The following is a 25526-nucleotide window of genomic DNA, read 5'->3' as shown; positions in this document are numbered from 1 at the left end:
CCTTCTAGAGACTCTCGGATGTGGACGTCCAAGAGTCTATCTAGTGTCTTCAGGGCGAAGGAGGTGAGACTTATCGGTCTATAATCCTTTGCTAGGATATGCCCCCTTCTGCCCGGTTTCGGTATAAAAATGACTTTAGCGTCTCTCCACAGCAGTGTGATGTGCGTTAGTCTTAAACAAGCTTCGTAAATGGCTTTTAGCCATTTGCAAATGCTATGCTTTGCTGATTGTAGCATTGCCGGTATTAAGCCGTCTGGGCCCGGGCTTTTATACTTATCGAAAGAATCTATTGCCCACTGAATTCGCTCAGTGGTAATGATGTCTTTCGTAGGTGTGTCCTTTTGAGAGTTCGTTCCCTCCTCGGGTTCCGAGCTCACTCTTAGGCTTCCTGGGAAGTGGGTGTCAACTAGTAGCTCTAGTGACTCCTCAATTGTCGTCGTAGCAGAGCCGTCTGCTCTGTTGATCAGGGTTGGGCTTATGTGCCCTTTGGCGAGGATTTTGTTTACTCTCGCCGAGTCCTTTATGTCTTCCAGTGACTCGCAGTAGTTTTGCCAGGACTCTTTCTTGGCCTTGAATACTGCCTTCTTGAAAATTTTTTGTGCCTCTTTGTATGTTCCCCAATCCCGGGTTACATAGCTGTGGTTAAAGAACTTTCTCGCGCTCTTTCTGAGCTCGCTTAGTTCCTTTGTCCACCACGGTGGGTATTGCTTCTTCGAGAATGTTAGCTTACAAGTCTCTTTGAATGCGTTGTTCAGAATATTTGTTAGGTCTTCAACCTCCTTGTCGAGTGCCTTTGCAGTGGATATAGTCTTGATCCTCCTGCCGTTTACTTTAGATTGGACAATTTCGCTGAAATTGTTCCAATCCGTCTTACGGGGGTTTCTTCTTGGCACCTGTTTCTTAACTGGTATCGTTATTTCAAAGAAAATGTATCTATGGTCTGAGATACCCTCCTTCTGTTGATACCCTCCAGTTCTCGACCCTGTAATTATTTTGTTCTATTGTAATGTTCACGTCTGGAGGCCGTTCGCGGCGCCGCCTCTGCCCACCGAGATTCCAAAGTTTTGCCGCTCTTGCACTCCCGCAAGTCGGCTCTTGGCGGACTGCTCATCGGGCCAGTCTAAGCGCTCCCGCACCCACTCTTCGATGTTCGTAAACTCCCGCTCCCGAATTCCCGATCTTCGCTCGCTGCTAAGCGAGCTGAGGGACGGCTAGTTCGCGCTCCACTTCGCGGGCCTGCTCTCGCACTGTTAAGCTTAGCTTATCGGTCGGGAACGCAGCCTTTACGTTTAAGCTAATTAGTACCATGTATGCAGCGCAATAAAGCTGACGATTTTTGAATTGCCCATGACGCCCCCGCCTTACTCTTCACCTTCGCTTGCGACGTGGGAATTTTTACTTGGGCTAAATTTATCCAGGATCTTGCGGCAGGACGCCCCCTACACATTTTGATTCCGATTTTGGGACGATTCGTGTTGACACTTCCTCCACCTCCCAGAATTTGGTCAGGAGCTTATCCAGCGAGTCGGCCGAGGCGCAGGACACTCGTGTGGAAAAGGCAGACAGACTGCGGGGAGTGGCCGGAGACAAGGGCCTTGTCAACACCCATCCAAAAATGGTCTCCTGGCCGAGAAGCGACCCGCAGATGTTAGCCTTGAAGTTGCCGAGGAGGACTAACGGGAGAATGTCAGCTCCTATTAAGACGTCGATTTGGAAGCTCTCGAAAAACTTGGGATCTGCCAGGGGCACGTCGGGAAGCGCCCGCGGAATCGGGTACGAGGGCAGATTGCCGGACAGCTGCGGGAGAACGTAGGCTGCGGCTTCAAGTTGTAACCCGGGTCTGACTGGCGACCGAATAAAAAAATGGCACATTTTGGTGGACTGAGCGGACACAGACTGATTAAGGCCGGAAACTTGGGCTTGGATCGTCTTGAAGGGAAGCTTAACCAGGTTGAACAGCCGCTCCGTAATGAAAGTCGCCTCGGACCCCGAGTCTTTTAAGGCTCGCGCTTGGAAACTGCACCCCAAATGGCACACAGTGATGAGGGCGGTGCCCAACAGGACGGCTCCTGAGCCGGAAGCGAAACACACCTGTACATCTGAGTGCTCATCTGTATCCCCCATCCCTATGGTAGTAGCCCCGGGCCGGGGCCTGGTCGACGCCAACGGATTTGGACCGGTTGCAAACGGATTACCGCGGTGCAGGAGCGTGTGATGACGGCTGTGGCAGGTGGAGCAGCTGTGAGCACTGGGGCAGTCCCGCTGCTGATGCCCTCGTGCAAAACAGTTCAGGCAGAGCTGCTTTCTCTTAATGTATTCAGAGCGCCCACTCACGTCCATCTCAAGGAACCGTGGACATAAGCGCACGGGGTGGTTCTCTCGGGAACAGAGATCGCACCCCTTGGAGGCTGGAGCCACTCGGGTCTCGTACGAGTTAAGCCTGCGAACCGGAGCGCTCGTGGGTGCCGATTTGACATCGTCGATGGCCTCCAGAGTGCGATGACGCTCGGTCAAGAAAGCATTCAACTCCTTCCAGGTTGGGATTTCGGCTTTGTTGTGGATGGATTGTTCCCACAGGGAAAGGGTTACTTTGGGAAGCTTTGAGGAAACCATATACACCAACAGACAATCCCAAGCCTCAACTTGAATGGAGGACATTTCTAGCGCCGTCAGGCAGCTTTGGAAGGTGCTTTGCAGTTCCTTCAGCGCGACTCCCGATTCTTGAGGGACAGCCTGGATGTTGAAGAGGATTTTCAACTGGCTGTTAACCAATAATCTTCGATTTTCGAAGCGGTCAGTGAGGCTTCGCCACGCCGAGACGAAACCTTCATTGGTGAGCGGGGCCTTGGAAACTATGGCGTTCGCGTCGCCACTTGTTTTCGACAATAGGTGGAACAATTTTTCGACTGGTGTGACCCGAGAGTTGTTAATATAAATCGCCGTGAACAATTCCCTGAAGGTGGGCTAGCGAAGATAGTCGCCCGCAAACACCTCGGTGGCTACCGGTGTGGTCTGGGCCGCGCCCCGTTCTATTACCTCCTGCAGCTGGGCCACGCACCTGGAGTAGACGGAGTAGCAGTAGCTATTCTTAGCTTCTAACACCGTTGAAGTGTCCGCGCCGTCGTCGGATCCGAAAAGCAGTTCGGAGCAGCTCTCATAACTCGTCTCCACCTTTTCCCACAAAGCCCGGATTAGGTCCCTATGAACCTGGCACATGTCGAATCGTTCAGTCTCCAGGGCGCCCGGAGTGTGGATCGTAGCCTCGAAGTGGCTAACCCGATCTGTGGTGGCAATGAAGGCCTTGAGAGCGGCATCTATCGTATTCTGAGCCATTTTTGCAGCTATCGACAGTCTCGTCGCTTTTTGCCCTTGAGATGGCCGTAGTAGCCCTTGGCTTCAATTGGGACGCCCGCGGAGATGCGGATTTGGATATGTCCAAATGGATAGATGGGATCGGACGCGGTTTTTTGTCGTCTCCCGTGGGCATTCTCGGAATAGAATGCTGTAGATCAGGACTTGTCGACTGTAGGACGAGAGGACGGTCACACTAACGCGCAGTCTGGGTCGCCCAGAACGGATAAAGTGGAGAAAAGAAAAAAAATAGATGAACCTCGGCCACAAGGCTTGACGCTCGGATCGAGGAAGCCGACTGAAATGTCAACCACCGCCGCAGTCGCAGATCGTGGGGGTGGGAGTTCGGATTCGAGTGGTATTGGGAATTGTCTCGCAACCCGAACACAAAATTATTTTTTTTTTTAATTTTTAATTTGCCGTGAATGCCTATTGTTTGAAGCCGGAACGGTGGAATTAAAAAACTCGATTCTTAGTAGCGGAACTGCTTGCTGGGTGATGCCGTCGGCAAGGCAGTGCGTATGTGAGGGACCCAAGAATTAAACGGCCAAAACAACAACAACTCGCCGGCTGTGGCGGCTAAGTGTAAAAATAATTAAACAGCTGCCGTTGCAGTAGCAGATCGTGTGGGAGGGAGTTCGGATTTTTTCCCTTTTTTTTGTATTGGTAATTGTCGCGCAACCCGAAAGCAAAATAATTTTTTTTTAATTTTTAATTCGCCGCGAATGTTTATTGTTGGAAGCCGGAAAGGTGGAATTAAAAAACTCGATTCGTAGTAGCGGAACTGTTTGCTGGGTGATTCCGTCGGCAAGGCAGTGCGTATGTGAGGGACCCAAGAATTAAACGGCCAAAACAACAACAACTCGCCGGCTGTGGCGGCTAAGTGTAAAAATAATTAAACACTTGCCGTCGCAGTCGCAGATCGTATGGGAGGGAGTTCGGATTTTAGTTGTGTTGGTAACTGTCGCGCAACCCGAAAACAAAATAACTTTTAATTTTTAATTAGCCGGGAATGCCTATTGTTTGAAGCCGTAAAGGTGGAATAAAAAGAACTCGATTCTTGGTAGCGGAACTGCTTGATGTGGGATGCCGTCAGCAAGCAGTGCGTAAGTGAGAGACCCAAGAATTACAGGGCAACAACAACACGGCCGTGTCGGCGGCTAAATTGACGACAATAAAAAACCAAAAAAAAACAACCATCGTTTGTGTTTGGGTTTCGCTGCTCCGCTCAGAGTAGTGCGAAGCTTGCCCGATATATAGGTATGTATTGTAAATTTGTATAGATAAAAGATAGCATTTATAAATTTCGGATAATTTTAAATCCTTGGTTCATTTTATTTTCTGTAAAAATTGTAGGTGGCGGATTTTGTTTCGTCGGCACTGTTCGGCTGTGGAATGTATCAGTGCAGGAGCTTGTACACGCTCTGGGCACAAAGAGGAGACGAAAAAAAAAAAACAAAAAATTACTTGATATGCCCTTCTGCGGGCGTGTGTATGTATGTATGTATGTAATAGCTGGGAGTTCGATGCTCAGCGCAGAATAGCGCGAAGCTTGCCCAATATATATGGATGTTTGTAGAATATGTAGGGTTTGTATTGGCAGCGTCGGGAAGTGGACTGTATTGAACTGTGCGAACAAAAAAAATGTGTAGAGAAAATTAGCGAAAAGAATAGCGTGACAGCGGCGGACTGTTCGGCGAGCAGGGTGAATTCCGCAACAAGCGCACACCGGCTGCCCGATATTAATTTTGCCTTTCTTTTGGTAACACACTTTCTCTGTTCACGGAGGACTTTTTTCTGTACGGAAATATTAGCACAAGTGTAGAATGCGTGTGTGTGTACCGTTGGCAAGTGGATGAGCAATGGGGAAGAAAAACAATACATTTTTCAGCGGTGCGACCGAATTTAAATGTTTGGCCCACTGTTAAAAAAAACGGCAGCGAGAACGAAAAACGGAAGAGGTCGTACTTATCTTGGCGGACAGTTGCCGGGAGCTGCTGGTAAGACGGCTGAAGGATATCCTGTAGAAATCCGGCTTGAAGGACCAAAATGTGTAGGGGGCGTCCTGCCCGCAAGGCGGGGGTGTCGTGGTTAATTAAAAAATCGTCAGCTTTATTGCGCTGCATACATGGTACTAATTAGCTTAAACGTAAAGGCTGCGTTCCCGACCGATAAGCTAAGCTTAACAGTGCGAGAGCAGGCCCGCGAAGTGGAGCGCGAACTAGCCGTCCCTCAGCTCGCTTAGCAGCGAGCGAAGATCGGGAATTCGGGAGCGGGAGTTTACGAACATCGAAGAGTGGGTGCGGGAGCGCTTAGACTGGCCCGATGAGCAGTCCGCCAAGAGCCGACTTGCGGGAGTGCAAGAGCGGCAAAACTTTGGAATCTCGGTGGGCAGAGGCGGCGCCGCGAAGGGCCTATTGACGTGAACAGTAATGTAAGGTCAAACACCTCTTCCCAACCTTGAAAATATTCCGTGCTCGGAAAGATGAAGGTCGCGTACTACCCTTATTACTTATCGTTACATTCCTACAGATAATATTGTCAAAGAGTGACTCACCTCTTTCGTTAGTCTCCGAACTGTGTGTGCCTCGCATTCGCATCACACCCGAGCACTAGGGTTTTCTTCATCACTTCCGCCCATTGCAGCAACTTGACTACCGGCTCAGGCGGGGCCGGCTCGTCATGGGCCATGTACGCCGATGATATGATGACTCCGCTCCCATCCGCCGCCACGAATCTGGCCACTGCTAGGTCAGGTGTGCTAAGATTGGGACAGAGAAAAGCATTAAAAAGATTCTTAATTACAATGGAAACTCTCGACCTACCATTCGAATTTTGCACAGTAGTGTGTATCCTTGGATTCTCAGTCCAGCGACTTGCCCGTCCCTGGTCCAAGGCTCCTGTATCAAACCGATGTCGATATCCCTCTCCCTTAGAAGGATCGTGAGATTAGCTGAAGCGTGCGAGCTGCGCATCAGGTTAATCTGCACGATTCTCGACATCGATATTGGTGGGGGTGGCGTCCAACAATTTGTTGGTGTCATCGACCTCCTCCAGAATCTCGTCCGGCTCGGCCAAGAAGACCTTTATCTTGGCCTTCCTGATGCCGTACCGGACCTTGTTGTCATTTGCCTCCAGCTTGGGCATACAGCGCTGGTTTATTAGCAGGAGGAAAGGCTGGCTCGCCTTCATTTCCTGCTCTGCTCTGAGGATGGTCCAGTCCTCTGTATGGATGTCTGGGCCTTCAGACAGGCGATCACCCTCGCATGGTTAGTTTGGCCCTTTGGTAACCAAATGCGAGCTCTGGGTCTTCTTGGAATCTTCCTGGCGTGGACTAGCCTAATCTTAAGGCCAGCCCATGTGTCGCTAATCTTAGCCACACACTCCGCCAGGAAGCTTCGGGAGAACCCGTCGTCGCACCTGATGACCCGGTGCCCTCTGACCACGTCTGAGGAGTCGAAGGAGGGGATGGGGCCGGTCGGCCTGCTAACCAACCTGTCGGTCACCATGTCGGCCAACTTGGGCTCGATCTCCTCCCACTTCTCCGACAGCAGGCGACCGTCGTCATGGAGCTCGTCCACCAGTGCCACCAGTGCAGTACTTATTAAATTCCGCTATCTCCGCAAGGAATTTGGCCTTGTCCTCGGCATCCCGAAGGTCAGTTTTGCTCTCAGCCTCGTTCTTGGCTATCTTGCCGAGAACGAAGCGGGCTCTGTTGACCCTCGCTCGTCTCTGATGGTGAGACATTTTCGCCATCTCTGAGGTGGTGCCCAGCTGAGCCGCACCGGTTTGTTTAGATTGGGGAGTGCTACTCGCAATCCCCTCGGATTGCGACTCTTCTTCGTCGGTCTCCGATACAATGTGAGATGCAGCGACCAGTCTCGGCCTCTGCATCTCCTTCTCGTCCTTCGTTGACAGTTTATGGGGTTTATCCTCTCCCGGGAGTTCCGAAGCTCGCTTTGTTGCATTCATCTCAATTCATGAACGCCCGCTTTGCTCGACCTGGCAAGCGCAGCGGGCCAGAGGGGGTTTGGGGCTTTGAAAACAGGTCGACCGCAGCTTCGCCCCAAAACTGCGGCAAGGCCACTTATGACCCAGGGTTGCCTGGCCCTGGGAAGGCTCCGTGCAGACACAGCTGGATTTGCCCCTCAGCTGCGAACCTGGAAGTCAGTGTGCACGGGTCGCATCACACACCTGACTTGAGGGGAGGCTGATTAAAGACTGCCTAGGCCCGCCCGACTACAATTGGTCAGCATCCCCGGTCGAGCCTCGACTGGGGACCTGCTTCCAGCTGCCCTCGCTTGGATAATTTATGGCCGTACCACTGCAGTTCTGTTCTGTTCTAGTGGGGTTGATACCTAGTTCGCAGGTTTCTGCCCATTTGTTTAAACGACCTAGCGCACCCGTCACTATTTCGCTAATAACGTCGTCTGCGTATGCAACTGCTTTAACTCCACTCGTATTGAGATCTGTCAATATGGCGTTTATATTTGTGAGCCAGAGTAGGGGCGATAGTACCCCGCCCTGAGGTGTGCCTCTCTTCACAGTCCGCGTGAGGTGATTGCCACTCAGTTCGGCTGTGATCGTCCTGCTCTTTAGCATGACCCCGATCCACTCTCTGATGCCTCTCTCAATACCTAACAAGGATAGAGTCGGGGTTCACGTTATTAAACGCGTCTTCGATGTCTAGGAAGGCTGCCATCGTGTATTGTTTGTGTTGTAATGTCTTCTCGACATGATGTACAACTACGTGTAGCGCTGTTTCCGTTGATTTTCCTCTGCGATACGCATGCTGCGCATCCGAGAGTTGATGTCCTTCTAGAGACTCTCGGATGTGGACGTCCAAGAGTCTATCTAGTGTCTTCAGGGCGAAGGAGGTGAGACTTATCGGTCTATAATCCTTTGCTAGGATATGCCCCCTTCTGCCCGGTTTCGGTATAAAAATGACTTTAGCGTCTCTCCACAGCAGTGTGATGTGCGTTAGTCTTAAACAAGCTTCGTAAATGGCTTTTAGCCATTTGCAAATGCTATGCTTTGCTGATTGTAGCATTGCCGGTATTAAGCCGTCTGGGCCCGGGCTTTTATACTTATCGAAAGAATCTATTGCCCACTGAATTCGCTCAGTGGTAATGATGTCTTTCGTAGGTGTGTCCTTTTGAGAGTTCGTTCCCTCCTCGGGTTCCGAGCTCACTCTTAGGCTTCCTGGGAAGTGGGTGTCAACTAGTAGCTCTAGTGACTCCTCAATTGTCGTCGTAGCAGAGCCGTCTGCTCTGTTGATCAGGGTTGGGCTTATGTGCCCTTTGGCGAGGATTTTGTTTACTCTCGCCGAGTCCTTTATGTCTTCCAGTGACTCGCAGTAGTTTTGCCAGGACTCTTTCTTGGCCTTGAATACTGCCTTCTTGAAAATTTTTTGTGCCTCTTTGTATGTTCCCCAATCCCGGGTTACATAGCTGTGGTTAAAGAACTTTCTCGCGCTCTTTCTGAGCTCGCTTAGTTCCTTTGTCCACCACGGTGGGTATTGCTTCTTCGAGAATGTTAGCTTACAAGTCTCTTTGAATGCGTTGTTCAGAATATTTGTTAGGTCTTCAACCTCCTTGTCGAGTGCCTTTGCAGTGGATATAGTCTTGATCCTCCTGCCGTTTACTTTAGATTGGACAATTTCGCTGAAATTGTTCCAATCCGTCTTACGGGGGTTTCTTCTTGGCACCTGTTTCTTAACTGGTATCGTTATTTCAAAGAAAATGTATCTATGGTCTGAGATACCCTCCTTCTGTTGATACCCTCCAGTTCTCGACCCTGTAATTATTTTGTTCTATTGTAATGTTCACGTCTGGAGGCCGTTCGCGGCGCCGCCTCTGCCCACCGAGATTCCAAAGTTTTGCCGCTCTTGCACTCCCGCAAGTCGGCTCTTGGCGGACTGCTCATCGGGCCAGTCTAAGCGCTCCCGCACCCACTCTTCGATGTTCGTAAACTCCCGCTCCCGAATTCCCGATCTTCGCTCGCTGCTAAGCGAGCTGAGGGACGGCTAGTTCGCGCTCCACTTCGCGGGCCTGCTCTCGCACTGTTAAGCTTAGCTTATCGGTCGGGAACGCAGCCTTTACGTTTAAGCTAATTAGTACCATGTATGCAGCGCAATAAAGCTGACGATTTTTGAATTGCCCATGACGCCCCCGCCTTACTCTTCACCTTCGCTTGCGACGTGGGAATTTTTACTTGGGCTAAATTTATCCAGGATCTTGCGGCAGGACGCCCCCTACACATTTTGATTCCGATTTTGGGACGATTCGTGTTGACACTTCCTCCACCTCCCAGAATTTGGTCAGGAGCTTATCCAGCGAGTCGGCCGAGGCGCAGGACACTCGTGTGGAAAAGGCAGACAGACTGCGGGGAGTGGCCGGAGACAAGGGCCTTGTCAACACCCATCCAAAAATGGTCTCCTGGCCGAGAAGCGACCCGCAGATGTTAGCCTTGAAGTTGCCGAGGAGGACTAACGGGAGAATGTCAGCTCCTATTAAGACGTCGATTTGGAAGCTCTCGAAAAACTTGGGATCTGCCAGGGGCACGTCGGGAAGCGCCCGCGGAATCGGGTACGAGGGCAGATTGCCGGACAGCTGCGGGAGAACGTAGGCTGCGGCTTCAAGTTGTAACCCGGGTCTGACTGGCGACCGAATAAAAAAATGGCACATTTTGGTGGACTGAGCGGACACAGACTGATTAAGGCCGGAAACTTGGGCTTGGATCGTCTTGAAGGGAAGCTTAACCAGGTTGAACAGCCGCTCCGTAATGAAAGTCGCCTCGGACCCCGAGTCTTTTAAGGCTCGCGCTTGGAAACTGCACCCCAAATGGCACACAGTGATGAGGGCGGTGCCCAACAGGACGGCTCCTGAGCCGGAAGCGAAACACACCTGTACATCTGAGTGCTCATCTGTATCCCCCATCCCTATGGTAGTAGCCCCGGGCCGGGGCCTGGTCGACGCCAACGGATTTGGACCGGTTGCAAACGGATTACCGCGGTGCAGGAGCGTGTGATGACGGCTGTGGCAGGTGGAGCAGCTGTGAGCACTGGGGCAGTCCCGCTGCTGATGCCCTCGTGCAAAACAGTTCAGGCAGAGCTGCTTTCTCTTAATGTATTCAGAGCGCCCACTCACGTCCATCTCAAGGAACCGTGGACATAAGCGCACGGGGTGGTTCTCTCGGGAACAGAGATCGCACCCCTTGGAGGCTGGAGCCACTCGGGTCTCGTACGAGTTAAGCCTGCGAACCGGAGCGCTCGTGGGTGCCGATTTGACATCGTCGATGGCCTCCAGAGTGCGATGACGCTCGGTCAAGAAAGCATTCAACTCCTTCCAGGTTGGGATTTCGGCTTTGTTGTGGATGGATTGTTCCCACAGGGAAAGGGTTACTTTGGGAAGCTTTGAGGAAACCATATACACCAACAGACAATCCCAAGCCTCAACTTGAATGGAGGACATTTCTAGCGCCGTCAGGCAGCTTTGGAAGGTGCTTTGCAGTTCCTTCAGCGCGACTCCCGATTCTTGAGGGACAGCCTGGATGTTGAAGAGGATTTTCAACTGGCTGTTAACCAATAATCTTCGATTTTCGAAGCGGTCAGTGAGGCTTCGCCACGCCGAGACGAAACCTTCATTGGTGAGCGGGGCCTTGGAAACTATGGCGTTCGCGTCGCCACTTGTTTTCGACAATAGGTGGAACAATTTTTCGACTGGTGTGACCCGAGAGTTGTTAATATAAATCGCCGTGAACAATTCCCTGAAGGTGGGCTAGCGAAGATAGTCGCCCGCAAACACCTCGGTGGCTACCGGTGTGGTCTGGGCCGCGCCCCGTTCTATTACCTCCTGCAGCTGGGCCACGCACCTGGAGTAGACGGAGTAGCAGTAGCTATTCTTAGCTTCTAACACCGTTGAAGTGTCCGCGCCGTCGTCGGATCCGAAAAGCAGTTCGGAGCAGCTCTCATAACTCGTCTCCACCTTTTCCCACAAAGCCCGGATTAGGTCCCTATGAACCTGGCACATGTCGAATCGTTCAGTCTCCAGGGCGCCCGGAGTGTGGATCGTAGCCTCGAAGTGGCTAACCCGATCTGTGGTGGCAATGAAGGCCTTGAGAGCGGCATCTATCGTATTCTGAGCCATTTTTGCAGCTATCGACAGTCTCGTCGCTTTTTGCCCTTGAGATGGCCGTAGTAGCCCTTGGCTTCAATTGGGACGCCCGCGGAGATGCGGATTTGGATATGTCCAAATGGATAGATGGGATCGGACGCGGTTTTTTGTCGTCTCCCGTGGGCATTCTCGGAATAGAATGCTGTAGATCAGGACTTGTCGACTGTAGGACGAGAGGACGGTCACACTAACGCGCAGTCTGGGTCGCCCAGAACGGATAAAGTGGAGAAAAGAAAAAAAATAGATGAACCTCGGCCACAAGGCTTGACGCTCGGATCGAGGAAGCCGACTGAAATGTCAACCACCGCCGCAGTCGCAGATCGTGGGGGTGGGAGTTCGGATTCGAGTGGTATTGGGAATTGTCTCGCAACCCGAACACAAAATTATTTTTTTTTTTAATTTTTAATTTGCCGTGAATGCCTATTGTTTGAAGCCGGAACGGTGGAATTAAAAAACTCGATTCTTAGTAGCGGAACTGCTTGCTGGGTGATGCCGTCGGCAAGGCAGTGCGTATGTGAGGGACCCAAGAATTAAACGGCCAAAACAACAACAACTCGCCGGCTGTGGCGGCTAAGTGTAAAAATAATTAAACAGCTGCCGTTGCAGTAGCAGATCGTGTGGGAGGGAGTTCGGATTTTTTCCCTTTTTTTTGTATTGGTAATTGTCGCGCAACCCGAAAGCAAAATAATTTTTTTTTAATTTTTAATTCGCCGCGAATGTTTATTGTTGGAAGCCGGAAAGGTGGAATTAAAAAACTCGATTCGTAGTAGCGGAACTGTTTGCTGGGTGATTCCGTCGGCAAGGCAGTGCGTATGTGAGGGACCCAAGAATTAAACGGCCAAAACAACAACAACTCGCCGGCTGTGGCGGCTAAGTGTAAAAATAATTAAACACTTGCCGTCGCAGTCGCAGATCGTATGGGAGGGAGTTCGGATTTTAGTTGTGTTGGTAACTGTCGCGCAACCCGAAAACAAAATAACTTTTAATTTTTAATTAGCCGGGAATGCCTATTGTTTGAAGCCGTAAAGGTGGAATAAAAAGAACTCGATTCTTGGTAGCGGAACTGCTTGATGTGGGATGCCGTCAGCAAGCAGTGCGTAAGTGAGAGACCCAAGAATTACAGGGCAACAACAACACGGCCGTGTCGGCGGCTAAATTGACGACAATAAAAAACCAAAAAAAAACAACCATCGTTTGTGTTTGGGTTTCGCTGCTCCGCTCAGAGTAGTGCGAAGCTTGCCCGATATATAGGTATGTATTGTAAATTTGTATAGATAAAAGATAGCATTTATAAATTTCGGATAATTTTAAATCCTTGGTTCATTTTATTTTCTGTAAAAATTGTAGGTGGCGGATTTTGTTTCGTCGGCACTGTTCGGCTGTGGAATGTATCAGTGCAGGAGCTTGTACACGCTCTGGGCACAAAGAGGAGACGAAAAAAAAAAAAACAAAAAATTACTTGATATGCCCTTCTGCGGGCGTGTGTATGTATGTATGTATGTAATAGCTGGGAGTTCGATGCTCAGCGCAGAATAGCGCGAAGCTTGCCCAATATATATGGATGTTTGTAGAATATGTAGGGTTTGTATTGGCAGCGTCGGGAAGTGGACTGTATTGAACTGTGCGAACAAAAAAAATGTGTAGAGAAAATTAGCGAAAAGAATAGCGTGACAGCGGCGGACTGTTCGGCGAGCAGGGTGAATTCCGCAACAAGCGCACACCGGCTGCCCGATATTAATTTTGCCTTTCTTTTGGTAACACACTTTCTCTGTTCACGGAGGACTTTTTTCTGTACGGAAATATTAGCACAAGTGTAGAATGCGTGTGTGTGTACCGTTGGCAAGTGGATGAGCAATGGGGAAGAAAAACAATACATTTTTCAGCGGTGCGACCGAATTTAAATGTTTGGCCCACTGTTAAAAAAAACGGCAGCGAGAACGAAAAACGGAAGAGGTCGTACTTATCTTGGCGGACAGTTGCCGGGAGCTGCTGGTAAGACGGCTGAAGGATATCCTGTAGAAATCCGGCTTGAAGGACCAAAATGTGTAGGGGGCGTCCTGCCCGCAAGGCGGGGGTGTCGTGGTTAATTAAAAAATCGTCAGCTTTATTGCGCTGCATACATGGTACTAATTAGCTTAAACGTAAAGGCTGCGTTCCCGACCGATAAGCTAAGCTTAACAGTGCGAGAGCAGGCCCGCGAAGTGGAGCGCGAACTAGCCGTCCCTCAGCTCGCTTAGCAGCGAGCGAAGATCGGGAATTCGGGAGCGGGAGTTTACGAACATCGAAGAGTGGGTGCGGGAGCGCTTAGACTGGCCCGATGAGCAGTCCGCCAAGAGCCGACTTGCGGGAGTGCAAGAGCGGCAAAACTTTGGAATCTCGGTGGGCAGAGGCGGCGCCGCGAAGGGCCTATTGACGTGAACAGTAATGTAAGGTCAAACACCTCTTCCCAACCTTGAAAATATTCCGTGCTCGGAAAGATGAAGGTCGCGTACTACCCTTATTACTTATCGTTACATTCCTACAGATAATATTGTCAAAGAGTGACTCACCTCTTTCGTTAGTCTCCGAACTCCCCCAGAGCGTGTGCCTCGCATTCGCATCACACCCGAGCACTAGGGTTTTCTTCATCACTTCCGCCCATTGCAGCAACTTGACTACCGGCTCAGGCGGGGCCGGCTCGTCATGGGCCATGTACGCCGATGATATGATGACTCCGCTCCCATCCGCCGCCACGAATCTGGCCACTGCTAGGTCAGGTGTGCTAAGATTGGGACAGAGAAAAGCATTAAAAAGATTCTTAATTACAATGGAAACTCTCGACCTACCATTCGAATTTTGCACAGTAGTGTGTATCCTTGGATTCTCAGTCCAGCGACTTGCCCGTCCCTGGTCCAAGGCTCCTGTATCAAACCGATGTCGATATCCCTCTCCCTTAGAAGGATCGTGAGATTAGCTGAAGCGTGCGAGCTGCGCTTCAGGTTAATCTGCACGATTCTCGACATCGATATTGGTGGGGGTGGCGTAGGGAGATTTGTCGTCGATGACCATGTCGTCCAACAGTTTGTTGGCGTCATCGACCTCCTCCAGAATCTCGTCCGGCTCGGCCAAGAAGACCTTAATCTTGGCCTTCCTTATGCCGTACCGGACCTTGTGGTCGTTTGCCTCCAGCTGGGGCAGACATTGCTGGTTAATCAGCAGGAGGAAAGGCTGGCTCGCCTTCATTTCCTGCTCTGCTCAGGGAATGGTCCAGTCCTCTGTATGGATGTTTGGGCCTTCAGACAGGCGATCACCCCCGCATGGTCAGTTTGGCCCTTTGGTAACCAAATGCGAGCTCTGGGTCTTCTTGGGATCTCCCTGGCGTGGACTAGCCTAATCTTAAGGCCAGCCCATGTGTCGCTAATCTTAGCCACACACTCCGCCAGGAAGCTTCGGGAGAACCCGTCGTCGCACCTGATGACCCGGTGCCCTCTGACCACGTCTGAGGAGTCGGCATGCTAACCAACCTGTCGGTCACCATGTCGGCCGACTTGGCCTCGATCTCCTCCCACTTCTCCGACAGCAGGCGACCGTCGTAATGGAGCTCGTCCACCAGTGCCATAGCCAGACTGTCTCTAGCCACCTCGCAAAATTTCTTTGCCTTTGCTCACTTCCTGTGGGCGAATTCGCTTCGCCTTCGAGGGCTGGAACGCCGCCGGGTTTGCCGCTTTGTACTGCTCAAATTCCGCGATCTTCGCAAGGAATTTGGCCTTGTCCTCGGCATCCCGAGGGTCTCAGCCTCGTTCTTGGCTATCTTGCCGAGAACGAAGCGGGCTCTGTTGACCCTCGCTCGTCTCTGATGGTGAGACATTTTCGCCATCTCTGAGGTGGTGCCCAGCTGAGCCCCACCTGTGTGTTAAGATTGGGGAGTGCTACTCGCAATCCCCTCGGATTGCGACTCTTCTTCGTCGGTCTCCGATACAATGTGAGATGCAGCGACCAGTCTCGGCCTCTGCATCTCCTTCTCGTCCTTCGTTGACATTGTGTGGGGTTTATCCTCTCCCGGGAGTTCCGAAGCTCGGTTTGTTGCATTCATCTCAATTCATGAACGCCAGCTTTGCTCGACCTGGCAAGCGCAGCGGGCCAGAGGGGGTTTGGGGCTTTGAAAACAGGTCGACCGCAGCTTCGCCCCAAAACTGCGGCAAGGCCACTTATGACCCAGGGTTGCCTGGCCCTGGGAAGGCTCCGTGCAGACACAGCTGGATTTGCCCCTCAGCTGCGAACCTGGAAGTCAGTGTGCACGGGTCGCATCACACACCTGACTTGAGGGGAGGCTGATTAAAGACTGCCTAGGCCCGCCCGACTACAATTGGTCAGCATCCCCGGTCGAGCCTCGCTTGGAGAGTACAGTCGCACTACCGATGGTGTACACAGTTACGGCGGATGACACAGTCATCCGTTGATCTTCATGTGCACCCTATCGGCTGACGGTCAAAGTACAGTTTATATATAGGCTGAAATCTTTATTCAATTTTTTTATTAAATAATAATGTTTCACACATATTTTTTCTTACACTTGTGGTTTTGCCGTTTACATATTATATTTGTCTCGTTTTTGCAAATTTTATTATCACTAAGTATCAAATTAAGACATGTGTATATACATGTAAAGTATTGAGGAACAGTCGGACAACGGATACACATTTATTTCGGTGTGAATGGCGTTCGACCGATCGAGAGAGCAGAAGCAACATGATGCAGTTGCAGAAAAGAAGTCATCAGAAGCAGTCACATTTTCGGGATTCGTTTTTGAATACAATTGTAATAGAAAACTTATAGAAGTCGTTTAAGTCTAATATCAGTTGTCAAAGTTGCTAAAGTCGTCTGAAGTTGTTGTTTAAAGTTTCCAATAGTTTCTAAAAACCCGCAAACTTATGTTAAATTAATCTCAGCATATTAATTCTAAATAAACTATATAATACTAACTTTACATTTGGAGCTCGTTCCGAGTCTGAGATAAACAATAAAGTGTCCAAAATTGAAACGAAAAGAGTTAACTTAAGTTAAATTAATTAAGTTAAATTAAAGAGAATGACTAGAAGTTGCAAAACAGAAGTTGTGAAATTCGGTTGGAAAAAGAAACTGCGTATTAAAGCGATTCAGGTAGAGAAAATATCGAAGAAGACAAAGAAATCAAAGAAGACAACTGCGCAGTTTAATTCTGTTCTCTTATATTCCTCTGGCTGTGTCTTGGATTCGGAAAAATTTTAAAAATGACGTGTAGAACGCCAGCAAAAAATAGAAGAGCAGAAAGAAGTAGTGGAACTGAAAGACAATGAAAATGCAATAGAAGTTTCGGACATGAAGAATAAAATCGACAATATATTGCAGTTGTTGTCACTAAAAATTAAAATTAATATAAACACTTAGACGAGCTAAGCCACAAATTTATAATTTTAAGAAAGTGGTAAACGATTTTGATGGTCAATTGGTGCAACAATGGTTCGAAATGTTCGAAAAAAAAAAAAAAAATGCAGATGCATACGATCTCACACTGAAACAGATGTATGTACAAGCCAGAGGCAAGATGATAGGTTGAGCCAAATTGTTTCTACAGTCAGTGTGTGTGAGCGAATTTAATGAACTAAAGAGAGTACTGATAGAAGAGTTTTCAATCAGTACCTATAGCGCCGACGTGTATCGCCAGTTGCAAAGCATGAAGAAAAAGAAGAGCGAGACATTTCACGAATACATTTTACATTTACGTCAGATTGCCGCGGCAGGAAAGGTTGAGGAATCAGCGGTGCTGCAGTACATCGTAAACGGACTAGTTGATGTAAAAAAACGAGTATAAAGCAATACTTTATTCGTGCAAGACGTTCAAATCCCTTAGAGAGCAATATGAAATTATAATGCAATTGGACGATAAGCATCGTAATTCGTGGAACTAGCGAAGTGCATCACCAAATAACCAACAAAAACGAGAAGAACTCCGTTTCAAGTGTGGTTGAGCAGAGCATAAAATCAAAGATTGTCAGTCTCCAACGAAGTGCTTCAAATGCAATGAAGGCTATATTGCTATAAATTGTCCGTTTTTAGAAGCAAATGTTCGCAAGGTGGTTGACCAGAGCCGTTTCAAACTAATCTCCGTAAATGGTACAGAAATAAATTGCTTGGTCGATGCAGGATCGGATGTTTCACTTTTCGCGAAGAAGATTGCTGACAAAATTGAAATCATTGATATTTATAAAAGTGCATCGTTGTTGAGTGGTCTGGGCCAGAAAAAAATAAATCCTATTAGATTTTTCACCGCTGAAGTTGTTACCGACCAGTTATTCACGCAGCAAAAGTTTCTAGTCGTGCCCGATGACGTCATCGATGGAGCCTTGTTAGGTCATGATTTTTTTTTCTAGATAGTTCAAAAATGGCTTCAAATTGACGGGCTTGAGAGCTGAAGAAAAATAAGCAGATGTATTTGACTCCGATGTTTATAATATTATAGAAGCCCCTTAAAAAAAGCATCACAAAAAAAATGTGTAGAGAAAATTAGCGAAAAGAATAGCGTGACAGCGGCGGACTGTTCGGCGAGCAGGGTGAATTCCGCAACAAGCGCACACCGGCTGCCCGATATTAATTTTGCCTTTCTTTTGGTAACACACTTTCTCTGTTCACGGAGGACTTTTTTCTGTACGGAAATATTAGCACAAGTGTAGAATGCGTGTGTGTGTACCGTTGGCAAGTGGATGAGCAATGGGGAATCGAAGAGACGGCAAGGAAGATGGCGGCGCACACAAAACGGACACGGATGGAAAATTTCGAAGTTCGGAGGCGAATAGCAAGTGAAATTTCTCACCGCCGTGGTGTCAGGAAAAAACTCGGACGGGGAGTTGACACGAAGAAAAACAATACATTTTTCAGCGGTGCGACCGAATTTAAATGTTTGGCCCACTGTTAAAAAAAACGGCAGCGAGAACGAAAAACGGAAGAGGTCGTACTTATCTTGGCGGACAGTTGCCGGAAGCTGCTGGTAAGACGGCGGAAGGATATCCTGTAGAAATCCGGCTTGAAGGACCAAAATGTGTAGGGGGCGTCCTGCCGCAAGATCCTGGATAAATGTAGCCCAAGTGAAAATTCCCACGTCGCAAGCGAAGGTGAAGAGTAAGGCGGGGGCGTCGTGGACAATTAAAAAATCGTCAGCTTTATTGCGCTGCATACATGGTACTAATTAGCTTAAACGTAAAGGCTGCGTTCCCGACCGATAAGCTAAGCTTAACAGTGCGAGAGCAGGCCCGCGAAGTGGAGCGCGAACTAGCCGTCCCTCAGCTCGCTTAGCAGCGATCGGGAATTCGGGAGCGGGAGTTTACGAACATCGAAGAGTGGGTGCGGGAGCGCTTAGACTGGCCCGATGAGCAGTGCGCCAAGAGCCGACTTGCGGGAGTGCAAGAGAGGCAAAACTTTGGAATCTCGGTGGGCAGAGGCGGCGCCGCGAAGGGCCTATTGACGTGAACAGTAATGTAAGGTCAAACACCTCTTCCCAACCTTGAAAATATTCCGTGCTCGGAAAGATGAAGGTCGCGTACTACCCTTATTACATATCGTTACATTCCTACTGTTATACTATAATCGCCAATTGTCATTCATAAACTCCAAGTTATAATATAAATTCCAGGTTTGATTTATAATTTGGTTTTATTTATTAGGAGCAGCTGAGGTGCCGCTCCAACAATCAAAATGATTCTGTTCTTTTACAATAATTCTTAAGTCTAAGTAAGGCTAAGTCTCGTAGCTGCGCTGCTCGCAGGCGGCGGCAGAGAGACGGTTATATATATTCTTAAATACATAAACACATAGCTATGCTCGCTTAAAACTGAGCGCGGAGATATATGCACATACATACATGTGGTCCGCTCGTGTTGCATTTATGCTGACACTTGCACTATTTGTGTGCGGGCCAATGTATAAGTGGGCAGTTCACATTTCGTCCACTTGAGGTTCATGACTTATGTAAACACTGCAACAAAGTGTTACAGTGTGTACCCGATAAGTACTCTTGGTACAGTGGGTATTCAATATATGTGCATACTACATCTCCATCCTTTAGAAGAATAACGTAATATAATGGAGTTATTTTATAATTAGGTATATTTATGCATATATACTTATATATATATATTTTCTTGTTTTTTTTTTGTTTTTTTTTTTTGGTATATATGATACTTATGCTATGTATGTTATTTATAATTATAGAATTAATTGTTATTTATTTTATTTATTCATGTATTGTATTTATGTTATTCTATTTATGCTATGTATGGTATTTATGTTATTCTATTTATGCTATGTATGGCCATACGTGAAATATAGAAAGAACCAAATTAATTATGAAATAAAAGGTTTTAATCTATCCTTGTGTACTACTTGTTTTTTATTTTTAACGTTTGTTATAGTTATGTTATCTCTATCTTCTATTTCTTCTACCTTATAAGGACCTGTATATTTAAAGTCCAGCTTATGGCCAGTTTCATTTTTTAATAAAACCTGATCGCCTATTTTTAATTCAAAGTCTAAGCTATTTTTATCGTATCTATCTTTTTGTTTTTGTTTATTAACATCTAGCATTATTCTAGCTCTCTTATATGCCTGTTCTAATCTAAATTTTGATTCCTTAGCATAGTCTTCTATATTATAAAGGGGTTCTATTCTATCTATGCTATTGAAATGTTTTGGCAAATTTGAAGTTTTACCAAAAACTAGCTCATATGGACAATAATCATGTGCCATAGATGGGGTTGTGTTAAAACAATAAACGAAGTATTGTAGCCATACATCCCAATCTGTTTTGTCGACTGAGATGTATGAACGAATGAACTCATTAAGTGTTCTGTGGCTTCGCTCCACGGTTCCTACTGTCTGGTGATGGTGTGCAGTTGAAGTTATGTTTTTAATATGTAAGTATTTACATAGATCTTCAATAATTGAATTTTTATATTCCGTTCCCATGTCCGTAATGAACGTCTTCATTGGACCGTACTTTAGAATAAAATCTTCAAATATAGCTTTTGCTACTGTATTTGCACTTTTGTTTGGTATGGGTATAGCTACTAAATATTTAGTTAAATCGCAGATGAGTGTTACTGTGTATTCGTTTCCATTATTTGATTTTGGTAGTGGACCAATTGTATCCACAATTACCCTGTCGAAAGCTCGTTGTGGAGTTTCGGTTATAGTTAATGGTGTCTTTGTATGTTTAGTCGTTTTAGACTTTTGGCATTTTGGACATTTTCTTATGTACTCTTTTATGTCTTTAGACATATTTTTCCAGTAATAGTGTCTCTGGACCTTGGCCAAGGTTTTTGTAATGCCTGTGTGACCACCTTGTATTGGTTCATCATGTAATGTAGACAGTATTGCTTCTTTTTCTTTATTATTTTTTATAACGGTCACCGGGTTGAGTAGCGCTACTCTTAATAATTTCAATATTTTATTGCCCATTATTTTAAAATTATCAATTGAAACTAGTTCAAAGATATTTTCCCACGGTGCCACTTTGAGTTGGCTGATTTTGTTAATACCGGCCTGCTTTTCAAGCCTTTGGAAGAATTGACCTAAGTCAAAGGTTCCATTAGTATACAAATCGCTAACATCATAACTTGCTGTAATTTTCTTTCCGTGTTTGAATAAACACATTTTATTATTTACATGCAAGGTCACTACTTTACGTACTTCATCATTATTAATGACTTCATATACGTTGGGCTTTGAAGCTTTTTCTTCAGATTGCCTAGGCAATTCTGTTTCTTTGTCTCCTGCGCAGGATTTCTGTCTACTTTGATTTCTTGTAGTGACTTTTTTTATATTTCCAGTAATGTTTTGTAGCTCCTTGATGGTTATTCTTGATAATGCATCAGCTACGTAGTTATCTTTACCCTTCAGGTATTCTACCGTAAAATCGAATTCCTCTAATTCAAGCCTCATACGTGTTAATTTAGAGCTAGGATTTACCATTGAGAACAAATATGTTAGTGGTCTATGGTCTGTTTTAGCCGTAAAATGGTTACCATAAATATATGGTCGAAAATGTGTTATAGCCCAATGAATAGCAGCTAATTCTTGCTCAGTAGTACTTTTGTTACTTTCTCCTTTAGTAAAGGATCGTGATGCATATGCAATTGGAAGTTGGAGATCATTATGGTTTTGAGTTAAAACCGCTCCACACGCTTGCTTACTTGCATCGGTTATTATGCAGAATTCTTTAGAAAAATCTGGATATTGTAACAGTGTTGGATTTATAAGTGCCGTTTTAAGATGATCGAAGGCATTCTGGCATTCAGATGTCCATTCGAATTTTACATCTTTTTTACATAACCTGGTTATGTGACAAGAATAGTCGGCAAAATTTTTTATAAAGCGCCTATAGTAATTGCAAAAAGCAACGAATCATCTAGCGCTGTCCGCATCATGTGGGACTGGATAGTTCTTTATAACGTCGTATTTTTTTATCGTCTGGCAAGATTCCTTTATCTGTGCATTTATGTCCCAAAAATGTGACTTCATGCATGAAAAATGAACATTTTTCAGGATGTAACTTTAGGTTATGTTGCCTACATTTCTCAAAGACATCAGTTAAGTTCTTGAGCATATGTTTTTCGGAACATCCTATGACTATTAAGTCATCCATATAAAGAAATGCTTGCGAAGGCTCTAATCCAGAGAAAGCGATAGTCATCATTCTCTGAAATGAATTTGGGGCTATTTTCAAGCCAAATGGTAATCGCGTAAAGCGATACGAGCCATTGCTCGTTGAAAAGGACGTTATATCCCTGGAACTTTTTTCAAGTTCAATTTGGTGAAAGCCAGACATTAAGTCTAGGCATGAAAAATATTTTGCTCTACCTAGTTGATCTAGAATATCATCAATTCTAGGTAGTGGGAATTTATCGGACAATAGTTTTTTATTAATTTGACGGTAGTCAAATCGCCATTTTTTCTTGTCAGAGTCCGGGAGGGACTTCTTCGGAACTAATAAAAGGGGGCTATTATAAGCTGAAGTTGATGGTTCGACTATTTTGTCATCTATCAATTTTTGCACTTGGGATTGAATTTCTTGTACTTGGCTGTGAGGACTTCTATAGTTCTTAATGTATACGGGCTCATCATCCTTCACTCTAAGCTTTTGCTTGTAAAAATTATTTGTTGTTATCGATTCGGTTTCCAGTCCGAATATGTCTGTATATCTGGTGCATAACTCTTTTAATTCATTTTTGAACAAGGTCGGAAAGTTTTTAATTAGCTTTTTCATAACGAAGTCATCTCTTCCTTCGTTAGTTTCTTTTATTATATCATAATTATTTAGAGTTTCATATTTAATTTTATTTAAATTTACAATCTTATGGGATTTTGTTGTATTTATAATACGGACATAAGTATTTTTGTGATTGGATATCGTATTTGCGATATAAATTCCTTCATCAATTTCTTGATTTAATATCAGTATTTGATTTTTTACTGAGGGAATTTGTATTTTACGGACAACTTCGGAACGAGCTGGGAGTACTGTGGCATTATTTTCACAGGTATGAAGTATTTGTAATTTAATGGGATAATTTAAGTTGTTTGGGCGAAGAATTAGTGAGTCGCCACTCTGTGTGAAATCTAATTGGCAATTATATTGTTTTATGAAATCTATTCCTAGTATGCCATCACTAGGTATTGGGAAATTTTGCTCGACTAAATAGAAGTCGTGCGGAATTATATATTTACCTGTAGTGAGTTCTATACAGGCTAAACCTTTTGAAGAGATTGTGCCTTCACCTATTCCCGATATTTGGGTATGAATTTTATCATTTACATTTTCAAATATATCTACATTTTTTTTTTTAATATAGATATATCTGCACCAGTGTCAAGCAACAGTGTATAAGGTTTACCTGTTCTTTCATTGTTAATTTTTACAAAGATGCTGAGATTAAGGTTGATGGTTTTTACTGAGCCATTTTTGGGCTCTAAATAGCTGAAGGGTTCTGCTGGTTTCCCGAGTTACCTTGGGTTACTCGGACATTATTCTGATTATAGCCATTGTCTCGGTAGTTACCTCGGCTATTACCCCTACCGCGATAATTGTATCTGTAATTTTTACCGCGATAGTTGTTTCCTCGGTGGGCGTACAATATTGAATTGGAATTACCTGTCATTTCAGTACTACATTGTATGTACTTAGTGACGGCCTCATTCATGTTTGTGAAATTTCCTGCTTCTAATATTGTTTTGAGTCTGCCATGCTCACAATTTTTAACCATTGTGGTGATGGCTTCCTTCGTGCTGAATTTGTCAGCATGTTCGGCCGAAAGGCCTTCGTCAATATATGAAGCTTCGAGGAGCTTTCGTAGGTTGTCTATTTCGGATGTAAATTTTTCGGGTGTTTTGCCTTTCTGGACTGTTTTTGACATTTTTGCTTTCACCACGTCGGATGTTTCACCGACTATAGTGTCTTGCAGTTTCTTTATTATTGCATCTATTGTTGTTTCATTCTGTACTCTGTACAGCGTTGATCCTACAATTTTGGATTTAATAACCTCTACGGCTAAATTTTCGAAAGTGCCTTTCGTAAGGTTAACCAACTTCAAAGCTGTTACAAATCTCTGAAGCTGTATCCTTTGCCCGTTGAATTCTGGGATGGCACTCGAAATCTCCTTAATATATGCCCTTTGGGCAATGGTTTCGTCAGCCATTGTGGTCGGTTTTACTTCTACAATGCTGTCGTTATTATCCGTGTCCGTGAGGTCCTGATCTGATAATTCAGATTGAATGAGGACTGCAGGAATAGTGAGGTTGTTTATATCTTTTTCCTCTATTTCGGGGTCTGTAGAGACGGGGTTATCTATCTCAGCCGGCTCAAGGGCTGGCGAATCTGATAATTCTGACTCTGTCTCTATTGTCAAAGGGGTGTTTAGTATAGTTGGCACTGAAATGGCCAAGTTATACCTTTGTTTAACGAATATTAAGTTCTCTCGCAATCTGTTCAAGAACTTTGATACTCGAGACCAATGGGCTTTGTCTAGCCTGTCTCTCTGGTCATGTATCAGTATACGCGCAGTGTTAAAGCGGTTTACTAATATTTCAGCATGTTTGTTCACAGTATTTTGCTGTGCTTGCCGAGTTCTTGATAATGACTTATATGATTTGTCAAAATCAATTTTTATATAATTTAATTCCTTGTATAATTCGTCCCATTCCATTATTTAATGGAATTATTTTGTGAACGACTTTCTATTTCTAACCTCTCTTAAACAATAGGATGGCTAGCTTGTCCAAATTGAAATATATAAAATGGTTTGGCTCATAGGATACATAAGATCCGAATTCACTGCCGACAATGCAATGCCATTTAGGTTTGAATTGTATATCGAACTGATTTTTAATGTGTTCGGCAATCTTATATTCGATGCTATTCTCGTTAAGAGCCTGTCTTGCGCAATCAATGGCAATTTTCTGCATCTCCTCACTCATGTCGGTACTCCTAATGTCAGCTTTATTACTAGACATTGTGCTATTTTTTTTAATTATTTATTATTTTAAATCATTATTATTTAATTACAAGTAATGTATTTCTTATATTTTTTTATTTGTTTTTTAGTTCTTAATATATTTTACATAGTCATACCTATTTTTTTTTTTTTGTTTTTTTTGTTTGTTTTTATTTTATATTATTTTCTTATTTTTGGATATTAATTCAAAAACATTTTATTTCAAATATTGTCAGCGCTTATTATATCTTGTCCAGGTCATTAGCCTGGCTTTTATTTATGGCTCTTTTTGATATGCACCTATTGTGGAACATATAAGCTTTATACAAAATAACTGCGCACAGAATAAAAACAATAATTGACAATAAAATGTTTGTTAACTGTGAATAAATATTTTGTGTCTCAACCTTATTAATTACATTTGCGGTGGAATCCACAGTTTTTAAATCCACAAGACCCATTTCGAATATTGTATTTATTGCTATTTTTCCAATTTCTCTTT

The 25526-nt window shown here is 45.5% G+C and overlaps 1 protein-coding gene and 1 pseudogene across 1 annotated transcript in view; one reads left to right on the top strand and one right to left on the bottom strand.

Moving 5' to 3' along the window:
• Positions 1-25526, top strand: part of LOC110187879 (unconventional myosin-VIIa-like) — a 159931-nt gene that overhangs the window by 76633 nt on the left and 57772 nt on the right. The gene's annotated exons all lie outside the window — the stretch shown is intronic.
• On the bottom strand, positions 24774-25043 carry LOC110190283 (dynein light chain 1, cytoplasmic pseudogene; annotated as a pseudogene).

The sequence above is a fragment of the Drosophila serrata genome, unplaced genomic scaffold (assembly GCF_035046125.1).
Source record: "Drosophila serrata isolate PLE 108 unplaced genomic scaffold, ASM3504612v1 contig_243, whole genome shotgun sequence".
Lineage (NCBI taxonomy): Eukaryota > Metazoa > Arthropoda > Insecta > Diptera > Drosophilidae > Drosophila > Drosophila serrata.
Note: the sequence above shows the minus strand (reverse complement) of the source record. Positions and strands in the feature narration are given on the sequence as shown.